An 18,956-nucleotide genomic window follows, 5' to 3' on the forward strand; every position below is an offset into this window, starting at 1 on the left:
AAGACTAGGAAATACAAATATAACACAGGGAGAAATCAAAGAGAACCAAAACCATGAACAACAACAAATCAAAGAATATAAGTTAAACCAGAATTACACAGACTGGCCCACAGACCCAGGACTGTGACAGCAGCATGATGTGTTGCTTTTTGAGATCTGTTAGTCTGCTTCAGTTTGTCAGTCGGCTTCTTCTGAAGTGAATTGTTGATTCAGCAGGTCTGTCAGTAATCGGGCCGGAGTGTGTTTAGTGAAACTGAACTCAGCTTTCTAAAGAATGTGTTAATCAGTTAATTCATCATTTACCAAGATGGACAGTTACTTTTTTACACAGCACCAGGCTTGGATGACCTTTCTCTCTTAATCAATGAAATCATCTTTTATAAAAATTTGTTTGGTGATGTGAAACATGTAAGAGTGGCAAATGTGCAAAACTCAGGAAATCAGGCAAACACTTTGACACCACCGTATCATCCATGGACACACTCACCACCTTCTTTATCTTCTGCATCTCTAACCTCCAGTACAACAAACAGACAACACAGCATGGTCATCATCTTCCTGCTGGTCATGAAGCTACAGTGTCAGACTTTGTGGGTTAATGTCTGTGTTGATGGAAACGAAGGAGACACAAAGATGTGAGCTGTGTAGCGAGGTAGGAAACACTGGGGATGCTCTGAGCATCACCGTCAGCAGTGGAGGTGGAGACCCTTAGGAGGCTCAGGAGGAGGTCAGTGAGAGCAAAACAGTATTCCAGGAACACTGCAGTATAAGGGACCAGCAGAGGGTGGCTGAGCTGGAGGTTGAGTCAGAGGAGGCAGCACCATCCACTGGACTGTGCTGAACTGTAAAGTGGTGCCTCCATCAGGCTGGGCAGCATCATCTCCATCACACATGATAAGAGCAAAAAGGCTAGAAGGCTGGTTGGATGCAGTGAGGAAGAACCTGGGGAGGTGTGGTGATAATCAGGAGATAGTGGGTCAGATGAAGCTGGAGAGTGAGAACTTCCCAAGTCCCTGAGCCACAGCAGCAAAACATCTACAAGCCATCATTGTTCCAGAGTCTCCTCACCTCAGTCTCAAGTGTGTATATATTTATTCCTATTATTCTTATTCTTCCTATTTTTATTGTTGTTCTTTTGCACTGAATGGAACTGGAGCCTCATCGTCTCGTCTCTCTACATACTGAACTGTTGCTACGGCCCTGGGCCGGCTGTGTACTTTTGTTGTGCTCTGTCTTTAAGACTCCACAGGTCCTTCCCGATTGGAGAGCTGGCGGCGGCTGATTGGTTCCTGATCATGTGGCTCTTTTCTAAATCCCTCACCAGCACTGACAGCAGCAGCAGACCCGACCCTGGCTTTCAAAACCTGTAACATTCGTGTTTGTGATTCTCGTGACTCACCGAGCTTTGTATATAGTGTGTACATTAGTTTTCACTTGTAAATAGCACTGAAACAGAAGGGGTGAGCTGCCTTATTATTTTTTCCTTGTACTGTTTTCTCCTGTTTATTTCAGTTAGGTGTAGCGTTTGTCTTTTGTTTGGTTTTTGTTTCACATAGGGTTTTAGACAACACCTCCTCTCCTGACTTAGCTTGTTTTGTTTGTTATTTTGGCCTTTGTTCACCGAGGAGTTTCATTTTTCAGTGTAGACAAATAAACCACCGTTCACTAAGAAATAGTTTTTTCTGTGTATGGTTTTGGGGACCAGGGCGGGGTCACTTCCTTTTTTTTTTTAACTCTTATGCTACGTTCCTGTACCCCTAGACAGGGGCGCAACACTGTATATAGCAGAGATGACAATAAAGTTTACGTTCTGTGTGTGAACACGAGAGCTCGAATAGTTGTGAATGAACTCTGATCAAACTTTGTAGGGGTGTAGAGCGGGCTCATGTTAACAATCTATTCAAATCTGGCTCACATCCACCCAAGTCTTCAAGGTCGACTTCATGATTTATTGATGGAAACTGAGAAAAAGCCTCAAACTTAGAAACTAGGATTGGAACAAGTGTGCTGTGGATCATCAACATGTAGAAAGGAGCACATGAAGATTTCAAATATCAGCTCACATCTGACCTCTGACCTCACTTTCAAGGTCAACAAATGGATCTGAAGGTCAAAGTGATAATAATGCTCTTTAGAGCCATTTTGGAGCTCTGAGCTCTTTTTCAAGGTCAAATAAGGTCAAACTTCCATCAAATGTCTCATGTTTCAAACTCTGTTTATAATTCTACTGTCTTTGTTTCTAATGGAACATTTACTTTATTAAACAATGAAATAGTGACATGTTCTACATCCACATCAATCACAATCATAGAAAATGTCAAATAAATGTGCTTGTGTTGTGTCCATGATGATGTTAACAAACAAACTGTGACAGAGCCTCAGACGTGATGAAGAAGCTGAATCAGCAGAAAGAGCAGAGCAGGAAGCAGCAGCATCCACACAGGTGTGTCTCAGGTGAGTCCTGCTCCCACACTAAACACATCCACATCATATTAGCATGTGCTAACATGTGCTTCTGCTTTATTTCAGTCTGATATGTTTCCAGTCAATATGTCTGCTGTGTGTCTCTCAGCACTTGCACTAAATCTTGCCGTGTCTGTGATACTGCGTGATGCTAACAGACTGTAACGTCAGTGAGTCTGTGAGTATCTCTGTCACCTACAGCTTCCCTGTGGAGCTCATTTCAAATGCTCAGCTTTACACTCAGGAACAGGAAATGCTGCGTCTGCAGTTTGTCTCCTTCAAACTAAAGTGTCTCAGACACGTGCAGCACGTGAGCACAAAGATGTTTTTGGTCACATGGTGGGCACGAGGAGCTCTCAGTGAGTTTGGAGCTGAAACATCTTTGACTCCCAGAGTTCAACTGTGAAAGTGAAACAAGCAAACATGGATATTTAGGAGCCTCAGACGGTGTGATGATGATCATGAACCCAGGAAAGAAACAAAGAGAGAAAAGAACAGATTGGAGATCAGAGCTGAACACACACTTTTTAAAAGCATGCAGGAGCCGTGAGGACGAGCACGGATTCATTCATTCATATCTGCACTGTAATCTGAACTCTCTCCCTCTCTTTCTAATCTCATGTCTGAAGGTGAGAAGGACACCGTCTCCCTAACAGAAAAGCTTCTCCACCCACACAGCTGAAGAAGAAGAAGATATTTACAGTGTGTACAATGGCATCACTCTTCCACACACAGACAATCACTTGTTGATGCAGCGTGGTCCAGCTGGGAGTAAGGAGGTAGGAAAGCTGAGCCAGTGTTCCCGCTTTAAAGAAGGCACCTTCAGCCAATCACTGACTCCACCCACAACTCAGCATAGTGACAAATACTCAGTACAGGCTAAACAGCACCACCCTCAGGCCAACATGGAGAAAAACATTCACACTGAAACAAGACAAATGATGATCTGGGCTCCAAACATTCATATCCAACACATGTAAAGCCTTCAAACGTCATCTGCTAATGTTTCTGTTTATTCTATGATTATTTTAAAATGAGCTCACAGCCACCTGTCGTCCTGCTGAGCTCCACCAAGGGGCCACTTTAAGGACCTGTCAGATAATCTTATTAGTCAATCATTATCTTATCATTTTACAATTCTCTTTAAACTTTCAGCAACAGCCGTTTAACTTCAGTGATCCTCAGAATGTCTTTGATATCCAGGAGTTTTACCCACGTCCAGTGAAAAATGACAATCTGGACAAATGAAAAAATCCACACTTTTTCTTCTTTGAGTCAGTTCCTGAAGAGGGTCTTATATCTGCCAGACTCCCAGAAACTCAGTGTGTTCAAGAGTGAGCTGACAGTCAGAGTCCCTTCAGTCTCAGCGTGATCCAACCATATTTGTGTGAACAGCATCACAGAGGATTCAGCTGCTTTAAATGGGACAGTGTGAGTAAATAACAGGGACTAGAAAGAGAGAGCAGAGTTCTCCTCAGTAACACCAGGATACCTGACCCCTCTCTGAGTCTCGCTTCCCGCCTCCATCATTTAGTGACGGCCTTCTCTACCATGTCTGTGCCGAGCGCTCGGTCAGGGCCAAACCTTGTGTAACCATGGCAACTACAACATGACAGCATCCAGAGAGAAACTTGTGAGCCCACGACTACATTAGATGTTTGCTCTGCTGAATCCAGCCAGCCCCTACCTGGCTTTAGTCATATGGGATAAAACTGTAGGGCCAGAGGTGGAAGTAACAAAGTACAAATACTCTGTTACTGTACTTAAGTAGAGTTTACAGGTATCTGTACTTTCTACTCCTTACATGTTCAAACAGGCTGGTTACTTTAGGTTTAACACATTTGAGGGGAGTTATTATTTCATCAGTGCGAGTCTTCAAACATCAAAGTGATTTGAGCCTAAACAGAAACACATGAAAGGAAATCCTGTTCATTTATTAATCACATAAAAAGAGACCAAAGAGTCAAACTGTGAGTCACAGTCAGGGCTTAAAGTGGGCCATGTTTTTATTTGATACGTTTTTGGGACAACACCTGAACGACTGCAGGTGTCTGTAAGTTGTGTTAGCGCTACTTTAGCATCAAGCTAGCCCTGCTGAAGAGGAGCGAGCATAAAGGGAGGAACGTTTTTGAAGTGTCAGCTAATTTCAAATGCAGCGTTTCTATCAGCTCAACAAACATCAGCAAACACACAAACTGTTTGTGTGCAGTTTGTCTCACAGTGTGTTGCAGCTAAAGGTCCAGCTGCTGTATTTCACAGGAGAGAAAAAGAAAGAAAAGAAAAGCTGCTGTAGGAGAGGAACCCAAGCTTTGGCATCGCTCTGAAAACTATCACTAATCCTTTTACTCGCTGGCTTTCAAATAAAAGCTGAAATGAAATTTGTGGCGTTTGCAGGATCTAATCAATCACACAGGATCAGGGGATAAGACAGCAGAGCAGCTGATTTTACACCTGAAGATAAAACTGTAATATTAGAAACATATGAAGATATTACACACACAATACAGACTGCAGCTCAGACAGCTGCTGGAGACAGATGTGTGTGTGTGTGTGTGTGTGTGTGTGTGTGTGTGTGTGTGTGAGTACTTTAACTCCTTTATTTCACACAGACAGCTTCAGCATTTGTTTTGCTTTCTCTGCTTTTATTTGAATGTAACAGAAAAACACGACTAGAATTTACACAAACGTGTTTACAGGCTGACTTTAATGTGTTTCTACACATGCTTGTCCTCTGGTCATGTGATCATGTGGTTTGTAGGAAGGCTCCTCTTCCTCAGAGGATCCACCTGTGCTTCCTCTCCTCTCCTCCACCTGTTACAGTGAGGGAACGTCCTCCATGATGGAGGAGCTGCTGGAAAGTGCTGAGAGTTTCCTCCAGAGTGAGACCTCTGTCACAGTTCAGAGGATCTACGGCAGCAGAGACCTTCATGGACACTAAAAGTCTCAAACACACAACAACAACATCACACTGACTCCACTCTGACATCACTGATCAATAATCAAAGAACACACAGATCAAACTGATTGATCAGCCATCAGAGGAGTCGGATCAATGGAGCTGCTTCTGTTCCTGATGTCCCCTGTTTGATCCTGGACCTGAACTCTCCCTGCAGAGGAGACACAAGACAGTCAGACACACACACACACACACACACACACACACACACACACACACACACACACACACACACACACACACACACACACACCTTTCACTTTGAGCAGCACTGTTTTGTATCTTATCAAACTCCCGTCATCAATCCAAACTCCACATGCATATCTCCCACTGTCTCTCTCTGTGGGGTGTTTCAGGGTCAGACTGAGGTCTCCAGTTTTCAGCAGGTCTTCATTCATCTTAGTTCGGTCTCTGTAAACCTGGTGCTGTTCTTCAGGCTGGTCAGAGCCGTTCTCAAACATGTGGACCATCAGTGATGGTTCAGGTTCAAGACGTTTCCACTCCACTCCAGCATCTCCAGGCAGGTTTTGTGTGGTTTTGAAGGGCAGCTGGACAGACTCCGCCCCCTCCTCCACCTCCACCTGACAGACTGAGAGAACAACAAACACAACATGAGCTGTACAAAGTGTGATTGGTGTTGACAGAGCAGCATCATGTGACTCTTGTTCTGCACTAAATGAAGCGATGGAGTGGCGCCTCCTTCAGGCAGAGAAACAGCTCATGGAGAGAAATAATTATTAGAGCAAAAACAAGAGTGGAGCTGCAAATAAGGCCGAGAGGAACGCTGCAGAAAACTGTTCATGTGTGAATTCATCACTTCATAGATTTATTTGAGCACTAAAATCAGAGCTGCTTCTATTTCTAATATGACAGCTGTACATTAGAGCTGGAACACTTTAAATGTGAGCCATAAAACATGATACTCTACAAGTGCATTCAGCTCTGACACTGTCACATCATGAAGGAGACGTGGAAATCACTTTGTTACACAAATCAAAGTCAAATCAATTCTATTGATGGAATATTGTGTGATCAATAGACTGATCGGTTTCTAATCTGTCATCTATCAGCTGGAAATCCAGCAGTGTCAAACAGACTTGGCAGCAGATTAGGACCAAACACAAACACATTGAGACTTTTTCTTCATCAGCAGTTGCAGGTAAATTGCAGCAACAATGCGACTCAGACAGTTTCTCTATAACTGCAGGGCTTCCTGCGCTGCTGTTAGTCAGACACGGATCAACAGGTTGTGGATAGAAAGCAGATTCCTTCAGCAGAGGATCCATATCACACTTGAAGCATGTCGTCGGGAAAACAATCAGTGAAAATGGGACACTTTGAGCCAATTTGAGCCTCAAACTCTGAACATAACCTGCTGCAGACCAGCTGATGTGTTCAGTTACCATGGTGAGGAATTTCACAATAAAGGAGGCGTATGCTCTGTCTTTTCCCGGCCCGACGCTCTGGGACATTTTAGACAAGTTTCCTGGCAGAATACGATCCCGTCCGGAGGCCGACACCATCCTTATCCACATGGGCACAAACCGGATTCCAAACAGCGCTCCCACTTCCTCAAACTGGACTTTATGTGAAAATAACAGGCAGCAGGTCAAAGGTCATCACAATCTAGAAGGCCTTTACTTCATTCACAAGAACTGTAGCTGTGTCCCAATTCAGGGTCTGCATCCTTCGGAGGCCACATTTGAAGGCCGATTACATCACAGCAACGTGGCTAAGGCTGTCCCAATTCAAAGGCTGCTCCAAATGCGCCCGACAAATGCTTCCTTCATTTCCCCAGATTTGAAGGATGGGTCGGATGTATCGTTTGTGGCCCAACCTATCCCAGAATTCATAGCGCGGGGCAGCCAAAGAGTAAAATTTTAAAAGTAAGTACTGAATATTTTGTCACTTATTTATGTGCGAATGTTTAATAATGAAGAACATTAAAATATTACTGTTGGCCACATGTTGGCAAAGTTATGTGACATTAGCGATGTTAGTACTTTCAGTCTTAACTTGGTTTTAAAGCCTTTACTTTAAAATATATGTCGTTCAATAGTTGACATTAATCTAATAGAGAATAAGATGGCGCCGAGTATGGCAGCCTTGTCGCGAGCTCCCCCAAGCAACAGCTGTTTTTTTTGTTTAATTTTACTTTTCCTTTATTTTTTCACGAGTAGCACATGTCTCCTTGTGTACGACCGACAAACCTTAATGGACATAAAAGACAGACTTTCTCATCACTTTCCGGAGTTCAAGTTTTGCAACACGGACCCTCCGTTTGCAGACACCCCATTCATCTCACCTAAGACGCCTTTGTTCTCTGGCCCTGGAGGCCGCAAACGCAGACGCAGACGGAGAAGATCTGGCGTTCTGGTTCGACTAAGACGGCGCGCTAACAGACCACCGTTACCCAGTTTATTACTGGCTAATGTGCAGTCTCTGGAGAACAAGCTGTGCGAGCTTCGGGCACGGATCTCATTCCAGCGAGAGATGCGGGACTGCTGCGTGATCTGCCTCACAGAAACCTGGCTATCGGATAAGGTACCGGACTCTGCAATACAACTACCGGGGTTCTCTGTGCACCGCGCGGACAGGCCACAGGATCTTACTGGGAAAAGCAGAGGCGGTGGTGTGTGTTTCATGATCAACAACAGCTGGTGTGATTATGCGAACGTGCACCCGGTCAAATCCTTCTGCTCACCGGACCTGGAGTACCTGATGATAAAGTACCGGCCATTCTGGCTACCAAGGGAATTTACAGCAGTGATTATTACGGCTGTTTACATTCCCCCACAAGCCGACAGTGACTGAGCACTCAGGGAACTGTACAGCACGATCAGCAGTGAGGAAACCGCACACCCAGAGGCGGTGTTTATCACGACCGGGGACTTTAATAAGGGAAACCTGAAGAAAGTTTCACCAAAACTCCACCAACACATCCATTTCAACACTCGTGGAGACCGGCTACTTGACCACTGGTACACCTCTTTCCGGAATGCGTACAAAGCCCTCCCCCGCGCCCCATTCGGCCAATCAGATCACCGCTCCATCCTGCTCCTGCCGGCCTACGGGCAGAAGCTGAAACAGGAAGCTCCAACCCTGAGGGCGGTGCACCGTTGGTCGGACCAATCGGAGTCTACCGCTGCGGGACTGTTTTGATCACGCGGACTGGGAAATGTTTCACGTGGCTGCTAAAGACATTGATGAGTACACAGACTCAGTCTGCGGATTTATCAGGAAATGCGTGAAAGATGTCGTCCCATCCGGAACAGTTAAATCCTTCCCAAATCAAAAACCCTGGATTAACAGAGATGTTCGCACGGCACTGGCGGCACGGAGCACCACTTTTGCCTCCGCAAACACATCGGACTACAAACATGCACATTACCAACTCCGGAAGACAATCAAAGCAGCCAAACGTGAGTACAGGGACAGGGTGACGCAACAGTTTGACAACCCTCGGAGTATGTGGCAGGGACTAAACACAATCACAGACTTTAGAGGGAAAACCAGCACACCGCAGACCACGGCCTCTCTGTGTGAGGATCTAAACGTATTCTACGCTAGATTCGACACAGCGAACACCATGAGACCGGACAGTGTGCGCACCGCGGATGACGTCAGTGCGCACACTGTGTCCGAGGAGGATGTGCGGAAGTGCTTCAGGAAGGTGAACGCACACAAAGCTACTGGTCCGGACGGGATTCCCGGCCGCGTTCTCAAGCCATGCGCGGCTCAGCTGGCTGGAGTTTTTACACACATCTTCAACCTTTCCCTCTCGCTGTCTGTAGTCCCAGCCTGCTTCAAAATGGCCACCATCGTCCCTGTACCCAAATCCTCCACCATTTCCTCATTGAACGACTGGTGACCTGTAGCCCTGACCCCCATCGTGAGCAAATGCTTCGAGAAGCTGGTCAGGGACTTCGTTTGCTCTTCACTACCCGACTCACTGGACCCTCTACAGTTCGCATACCGCCACAACAGGTCCACTGATGATGCCATAGCCCTGACACTACATTACTGCCCTCTCACACCTGGAGAAGAGAGACACGTATGTGATAATGCTGTTTGTAGATTACAGCTCAGCATTCAATACCATCGTTCCCTCGAAGCTGGACAGGAAACTGCAGGATCTAGGACTGAGCAGCTCCCTCTGCAGCTGGATCCTTAACTTCCTGTCTGACAGGCGCCAAGTGGTCAGACTGGGCAGCATCACCTCATCCCCCATGACACTGAACACTGGTGCTCCACAGGGGTGTGTACTGAGCCCTCTCCTGTACTCACTCTACACCTACGACTGCACGGCCACTAGCAACTCCAACATCATTGTGAAGTTTGCGGATGACACTACAGTGGTGGGTCTTATCACCAACGGTGATGAGACGGCTTACAGGGAGGAGGTCAGCGCCCTGACCCACTGGTGTCAAGACAACCATCTCACCCTCAATGTCGCAAAGACAAAGGAGTTGATAGTGGACTTCCGGAGGTGCAGAGGAGTACACACCCCCATCACCATCAACGGCGCTGCTGTGGAGAGAGTGAGTAGCTTCCGGTTCCTTGGTGTATATCTGGCTGAGGATCTTATGTGATCAGGACACATAAACAAAACAGTGAAGAAGGCGCAGCAGTGCCTCTTCTTTCTCAGGAGACTGAAGAGATTTGGCATGAGCCCCCGCATCCTCAGGACCTTCTATCGCTGTGCCATTGAGAGCATCCTCACTGGATGCATCACCACCTGGTATGGCAACAGCACCGCTTACAACCGCAAAGCTCTCCAGAGAGTAGTGCGTTGTGCTGAACGGATAATTGGAGGTGAGCTTCCCTCCCTCCAGGACATCTACAGGAAGCGGTGCCTGAGGAAAGCGGGAAGGATCATCAAGGACTCCAGTCACCCCAGCCATAAACTGTTCAGACTACTTCCATCGGGAAGGAGGTTCTGCAGTATCCGGTCCTGTACCAGCAGACTGAGAGACAGCTTTTTCCTCACCCTCACTACTGGAACTTCAATATTATGCACTCCACACTGTATATAAATGCCACTTGTTTTGCACATGTCCAACTACCAACCTCTGTATATTTTATATATTTTATTTTATTGTTTACTCTATTTAATTTGTAAAATATGTATACACACACACACACGTAGAAAAACATACACTCTTATATTGTACATATATTTATTACTCTTAGATTTAGCCATTCTTATATTTTGCTTGTTTTATGTTATTGTATTTTTGCACACCTCTGTTGCTTGTGAAGCTCACACACAAGAATTTCACTCGCATGTACTGTACCAGTGTACCTGCACATGTGATGTGACAATAAAAGTGATTTGATTTGATTTGAATGTGATGATTTTATGGATAATTAAAGTCATTCATATATCCACAAACACAACAAGCTGAAAGTCAGTGAATGCTGCTCGGTTTGCAGTCCTGAATATGACGGCACAAGCAGGATTCACTGCACTGTTAATGTTAGCTATGTTATATTGCTGCCTCTGTTCGTTGGTGTCGAGCCAAACGAACTTTAACGTGTGTTTGAACGAGCTGACGGTTCACTCGTTATGCTGTGTTACGGAATAAATATATATTCTTAGTGCTTATTTTCTAATTATATTGTTTTATGCATTTTAATAATAAAGGCCTTTATAATGCAAAGCCAGCTGTGAGAGAGAACTAGGTCAGAGGGTGATAGGTCACCTTCGCAACAGAGGTTTAAGTTAGTGGAAGTTTAAGAAACAGGAAGTTTAGTGCAGAGCTGCAGAGGCAGCTAGGCAACTAGTAACACAGAAGGAGTTGTTTTTATCAAAACTATGTGTGACGTGTAAAGGACCAAAATAACACCTATATGAGACACATTTTTGGCTTCTAATGCTGGAGATTTTGCAACTGGCTTTGGGCTCTTCTGGAAGATGATTAAATAAAAAATTATAAAGATTTGACCAACTGAGTCGTGTTCTCTCTGCCAGAAAAGAATGAAAAAGAATCAGATTTAATACTTGGTGCCGAAAACCCGGGATTCTTTTACGGCTGAGAGGACAAATTCTGCTTAAGGTGAAATTGTAAAATGAAGCGAACGGAGAGCCGGCCCAACAATAAAAAGGTAAGCACAGCCTGTTAAATCAAAGTGTGCAGATTGGATGAATTCTAAATTATCTGTTCGCCAAGTTAACGATCTTCACTATTAAATTGGCTCAGTAGTGTTGAAACATTAGAACAAGAGATTTTTGCTAGGAACTGCAGGTTGATGTTTAAGTCTGCTGCAAAGTTATTTTAAGTGTCTGTGCAAAGTTGTCTTCACGTGTTGCCGTGGAAGTATAATAAATTTTACAATAGGCCAGCAGACGTTGGATGTCGGCCGTTGGACGGTCTTAAAGTTACCAATTTGATTCTAGTACGAGAGTTGGACTCTTAAGAGTGCAAAGGTCAGCTTTGGCAAGCCATCCATTCCTGGACGCGGGAGTGGGCCCGGTTGGATCGGTAGCCAGGTAGGTAGCCTCAGGATTTGGCCCCCGTTAATTACCAGTGGTCTATTGTTTGGCTACTAGAGTTTGGAACTCGGGGGACTTGAGCCCTTATAGTAAATTGATGACGTGAGCAGATCACATTCTCTGTCAGGGATGGAGGTTCGCGCTGATTGGACAGCAGAAGTTGGACTTCGGGGGGAGAGTTTGGACGACAAGGTTGGACCCGGGTGTTGATAAAACTGGCATTCCAAGTCCCCAGTGATGCTTTTAAATTTATTTGTGGTTAAACGGGCATTGATTGAAACTGGTGGTTCTAGTCCCCAGTGAGGCTCGTAGGTGTATTTCTGGTTAAAGTAAACCCCTCTTAAATTAACGACGGGGGCATAAGGGTTGGACCCCGGCGTTGGACGACAGAAAAGCCCCGTAGGGATCACGGTGTTTGTGTCTGTATGTACCTGGGTTGTCTGTTTATTGTGTATTGCTGAAAGTGTAAAGTGCTGACTATATAACTGCATGATGTTGTTCAGTTTGTGTGCGTGGCTGAGGGTGTATTCTTTTTATATTAAAAGTGAGTAGAATTACAGAGGGTACAGTATATAGTGTGTGAACATGTAACAAGAGTTTGATTAGGGTGAAGAAACTCAGGAAATGCAGTGAAATGAAGAGTGTGTGTGTAAGAAGCATTGGGTGAGTGCGTGTGTCTATGACAGGAAGTGAAAATGTCTGCAGGCAGTTTGAAGGAGAGTGGCTGTGTGAGCAATGGCTGAAATAGAGACGTTTCAAAATGAATACAGAGGAATTAGAGAATGAAAGTGTTAAGAACTAGTAATGAAAATGATACTAAATAAATGTCTTTGTGTGTTAATACAGGTGCCCATGGACTTGGCTCAACCTTCTGGATGAGTACAGCGGCAAAATGATAGATTAACATAATTGGGATGACAATTAGGCCAGGTTTTGGCTGAAAATTTCACAGTTTCACCTATCATCCTGTCCCTATCCTGAGAAGAAGCTTAAAGGACAGCTAATCTCTTACTGAAGATAGAAGACAGACAGAGCAACACCGCGGACTTGAAGAATGAACAGCAGGCAAAAGACAGTACAACTGACCTAAAACTCTGAAGGGTCCAGCAACATGTACGAATACCATCGTTGATGGAACATGCACTCTGATCACAAGCTGGGAAGTGTACCAGTGACATGATTGTGTGGATGGACTTGATGGGACTGTCTGAGTTTCATATTTGCCATGCTGGGAGTTAAGCGCCAAGAAAAGACTGAAAAGAGGAAGAGAGAATGAACAGAGAAGAAGAAACAGCTGATTTGGGCCTGTGTTTGCTGGACATTTGGGAGGAAACACAGGCAACTGAGAGAAGAGGGGACGAGGACCGGTGAGAGGTGAAGGCTGGACGTGTTAAAGGGAGAGCATAGGAAAATTGGGTTGAAAATTGAGGCTGAACTTGTGGATGTTGAGAAGGGCCCAGAGCATTGCAACAGAAAGGTAAAAAAAAGTAAATAAATAAAAAAATAAAAAAAGAGACACTTAAACAAATAAGTAAACTAATAATTACATAAATGAATAGAAAACACACATATACAAATTGTCACACGTGAAAGTATTTTTTGAGAGAATCACCGGCGAGACAATTTGAATCCACAGCTAAATGCAAAGTGGCATACATCAATCTGAACACAAACCCATACTTGCAATGAAGACCAGCTTACACTCATGAATGTTAATACATTGCATAAATGCTAAATAGTGTAGATTTAACACACTTAAATGCTGAGGTTATCCATTGCTGAGGAATAGCTCAGGAAGTTGCATGACAAAAGGGGGCTTTTGTGAAAAGGAAAAAGAGACTGGGATGACCAACCAGAGATTAAACGCTTAAAGAGCAAAAGAAGTGATTATTGTAGAAAGAAAAAATAAAAATAATTTGATTTTGTGGTAATGTTTTGAATATGCATTTCTGTTGTCAGGGCAACTTGTTGAGACTCAATATGCAAATTGGTTGAATGAGTGGAGAAAAAAACCCAACTCAAGTTTCCTGTTTGAATGTATGAGTGAAGTTTGCACTGAAAGAAACATGCCTGTGACTGTGTGAGAAGAATTGCTTGGTAGAATATATGATGGCATGGTACAGGATAATTAAATAAAGTGGTTGTGTCTGTGACTAAAATGGAGTAGTGCAGACTTGGAGAAGAAATTTATAATTTAGTGATGATACATTGTCATAAAGTGTTTAGAAAGTGCTTAATGGGCAATATTAGTGTTGTGCGAACTGTGCGGCAGCTAACAAAACTTTCTGTGTATTTAGCAGGTGAAAATATGTGAGTTGACCCCAGACTTGTCCAGAACGCTTGAGCACCTGAGGGCAACCACTAAAATATGATGTGGGGAAAATGAACAGAGGGAGTGATTTTTTAAGTCTGATTTCAGACCATGTAAGTAGTAGTTAAGCCAGGAGTAGGGCAAAACCTTTATGGCCCCAAAATTCTAATTCCCACAACATATTGTTACACTAGTAAGCAAAACTTTTCTGTGATTAATCTGGCAGATTTTGGGGGGGTTTGTTTTAGTGATAGGTTAATTCTGTCACTTAGGTTTGGGTTGCTTTCTGTTTTCAACAGAGGGAGTTTTTCTATACATGGACATGTCCAGAACTGGGCCCAATATTTTTGTAACAGTGCACTTAGAGAAAACCTATCAGGTGTCACCCGTATGGTGATGATGTTTTGTGTTTTGATGATTTAATAATCAGCTCTCTTTTTCTCATTTTTGTTCTAAGCAGGCCTGCAAGATTGAATTAACAGCGCCGTAAAACATTTCCTTGAGAGCAAATATAAGGTGAGCTTTTCCAGATTACAATGGGCTGAGGAGAAAGCTACCTATTGGGATCCAATCAGAGTGTGAGTCCCTGTCTAAAAGGATTGCAGCGAGTCAATCCAGTCCAAGACCATAAAGAACTCTTTTTCTTAAAAACAAAAACAAAACAAATGAATGAGCTCATATTGCTGAGGGTGGAGAATCTGATCATTTGCGCGGGACACTCCGCTATCAGCAATACCTGGTGTGAATGCGTGACTGGACTGTGATGGACTGACGATGTAGACTAAAGTGTTGACTGACTTGACATTGAGACAAAGACTGGACCAACGTTAGGATGAGTAAAAGTTGACATACAATTCATAATGCCGGTAAGAAAAGGGTGGATGCTTTGCTTTGTTTAGTTTTGCTTTTGGCAGGAGCAGGAGGATAAGAGAGACCTGAGGGGGAGACTGTAGGTTCACATGAGAGTGTGGAGCTGCAGACTTGACCCTTCGGCTGCTAATTTTGGGTTGCTGATGTTTGCTTTAAGAAAAATTCTGTTTTATTGGCTGTGTTTCGATTACGGTATCACATTACATTGTTGGGAAATGCTAAATGTTAAAGGGGAGAAAATTTTTTGATATCACTCTAACTGACAAATTTTTAAAAAAAAGTGTCTAAGGGAAGAATATGCAGTGCCACACTATCAGATGCCAGTGACGATTCGGCTCAGTGACGAATCAGGTGAGCTGATTCGTCACTGAGCCGATTGAGGTGATTGAGGTTCAGGGCTGAATAAAGACATAAATTCCGCTGGTGTGATCAGTGAGGGAAGGACAGTGGGGAAAACTGAGTTTCAAATGTGAAGTTCATGTTAACACACAGGTTTTGTTGCTAGGCAGTTCTGCGGATGCAGGCTTTGGATGGAGCCAGGAGCTCAACAGATTTAACATGATAATTAAACTGTCTTCAACACAGGTTTACAGGCCCGGAGCAAATATACTCAAGAGGAGAATTGCTGAGGCTTTCTGAGAAATAATACGACTAACCTTTTTCTTTTAATTTCCTAGTTGTGGTTTTATTTGACACATGGAAATGTGTCGGGGGGGAGGGGGGGGGATTTTAGGTTTAATTTGAAAGAATGGATTGCATGATCAGGGTATGACTTTTTGTGTGTTTGATAACTTAGCTACGGTAAAACCTAGGCATAATTAATTGTTTTCATGTTTCAGCTTAATGGATTAAAGTAAACTGAATCCTCTTTAGAAGTTAAAATGCCGCTGTTCATCAGAAGCTGAGTACCACACTCAAGGGGAAACTGTTGGACAGCAGCCTGAATAAAACACATGCTTTTGTGAAAGAAGGAAGGATGCTCAGATTGAAAATGGTTGATTTCTTTTTGATTTCTTCTTGTAGAATAAGTGGTTGTAATTATTTTCATACACACATTGCAATCGTGAAGGACTTAGAGTGCGGAGGTGTAAATGCAAACACGCTTACACACATAAATAATAATTAGGCTAATCCTTTTGATCAGAGAGTTCCGAACATGATATTTTGAACCAACTTTGAATAACTAAAAGAACAATCAATGAACATATTAGATTATTGAGGCTTTGCAGAGAGAGGTGTTTTCCTTTTCTGTCCATTACAGAAGGAGGAGCAGATTCCAGAACCACACCAAAACCACGAAGGGGCTGGCGAGAATCCAGGAAGTATCAGACCGAACGGATCTGGCTAAGAGAGGGGGACATGAATGTGAGCCAAAAAGAAGCATAGATCCCAGAGAATCGCCCGTCCCAGAAGAGTAGTTGTTTAAATTGTAAAAAAAAAAAAGGTATTAAATTCAGTTCTTTGCATTCTTTTGGCGGCGAAGAAAGACTCACAGCTCAAAGTGGTCTAACTCAAAAAATGTATCTTTATTTTACATTTTCCAGAAATGGAGACTGAGCACACAGCTCAGGTCTGAAGCAGCAGCAGCCAGCCTGATATATATATACTTCCTCTAGACGTCACGCACACTTTAAGTTTCGATCAAACACTCTACCTAGTTTCACTTTCTGTCTGCACCTCATATGCTCTGCAAAAGCATGCAGTTTCCTGTCAGTACTTTTTGGCTCAGACTCTACTCAGAGCGGGCCCTTTTAGACTATATTAAAAACAAGCAACAATATGCACTAAATAAGCACTAAGAATATATTAATTTCGTGACAAGGGTCAAAAGTTTGTTAGACAGAGTTTCTAGTGTGAGCACAAAGTAATGAAAAGTAATGGGAGGATTCACTTTAGTAATAGTTTGTATGATTTTTAAAAGGAACTGAATGTTGTGTGCTTAGAAATCCGAAGTGCTTTTAAACAGGAAACAGGTTAACTCTATAGTTTATAGTTTTGATAGTTTCGAAAGATTAACAAAACTAATCTAGGACCTTTTACCAGAAAAAGCTAATTATATCTGTTTGGATTTTACAGTGAGCAGTGAGGGAAGTCAGAAGCGGCTATGATGCTGGGTGAAAATGGGGTCAGGAAGTAAGCTATCCTGATCACGTGTGGATGTTCTCTGGTCCTGTGTGCTAAACGGCTGTTTGAGAAGGGAGCAGCGGCATGAGAAGTATGGTGACCTTTCTGGGGAAAGGTCAAAAGGGGGAATGTTACGGAATAAATATATATTCGTAGTGCTTATTTTCTGATTATATTGTTTTATGTATTTTAATAATAAAGGCCTTTATAATGCAAAGCCAGCTGTGAGAGAGAACTAGGTCAGAGGGTAATAGGTTGCCTTAGCAACAGAGGTTTAAGTTAGTGGAAGTTTAGGAAACAGTAACTTTAGTGCAGAGCTGCAGAGGCATATTAATAAAATACAGGAAACCAGACAGAAAAAGCAGAACTAGTAACACAGAAGGAGTTGTTTTTATCAAAACTATGTGTGACGTGTAAAGGACCAAAATAACACCTATATGAGACACATTTTTGGCTTCTAATGCTGGAGATTTTGCAACTGGCTTTGGGCTGTGCAGGGCTCTCTCTTCTGGAAAGATTTGACCAACTGAGTCGTGTTCTCTCTGCCAGAAAAGAATGAAAAAGAATCAGATTTAATAGCTGAAAGGAAGATGCTTTAATCACAGAAGTCACACATGTGTCCACTGTACCATCTGGGAACTCTTTTTAAATTTTTTTTATTTAAGTGTTTATTGACGTTATGCATAAAATAAAACATACATCATTTGATGGCTTTCTTTGTTTTAAGGCTCATTTATGTAGAGCGGAGGGGTCAAAATGATCATGAGAACGGTGAGCAAAGATCCTAGAACCACACGGGGGGACCTGGTGAATGACCTGCAGAGAGCTGGGACCAAAGTAACAAAGGTCACCATCAGTAACACACTAAAACGGCAGGGAATCAGATCCCGCAGTGCCAGACGTGTTCCGCTGCTGAAGCCAGTGCATGTCCAGGCCCGTCTGAAGTTTGCCAGAGAGCACATGGATGATACAGCAGAGGACTGGGAGAATGTCATGTGGTCAGATGAAACCAAAGTAGAACTTTTTGGTATAAACTCAACTCGTCGTGTTTGGAGGACGAAGAATACTGAGTTGCATCCCAAGAACACCATACCTACTGTGAAGCATGGGGTGGAAACATCATGCTATGGGGCTGTTTTTCTGCCAAGGGGACAGGACGACTGATCCGTGTTAAGGACAGAATGAATGGGGCCATGTATTGTGAGATTTTGAGCCAAAACCTCCTTCCATCAGTGAGAACTTTGAAGATGAGACGCGGCTGGGTCTTCCAACATGACAATGATCCAAAACACACCGCCCGGGCAACAAAGGAGTGGCTCCGTAAGAAGCATTTGAAAGTCCTGGAGTGGCCTAGCCAGTCTCCAGACCTCAACCCCATAGAAAATCTGTGGCGGGAGTTGAAAGTCCGTGTTGCTCGGCGACAGCCCCAAAACATCACTGCTCTGGAGAAGATCTGCATGGAGGAATGGGCCAAAATACCAGCTACTGTGTGTGCAAACCTGGTAAAGACCTATAGTAAACGTTTGACCTCTGTTATTGCCAACAAAGGTGATGTTACATAGTATTGAGTTGTATTTTTGTTATTGACCAAATACTTATTTGCCACCCTGATTTACGAATAAATTCTTTACAAATCCTACCATGTGTATTCATGGATTTTTTTTTCACATTCTGTCTCTCACAGTTGACGTGTACCTCTGGTGCAAATTACTGGCCTCTGTCATCATTTTAGGTGG

The sequence above is a fragment of the Oreochromis aureus genome, linkage group 3 (genome assembly GCF_013358895.1).
Source record: "Oreochromis aureus strain Israel breed Guangdong linkage group 3, ZZ_aureus, whole genome shotgun sequence".
NCBI classification, from domain to species: Eukaryota; Metazoa; Chordata; class Actinopteri; order Cichliformes; family Cichlidae; genus Oreochromis; species Oreochromis aureus.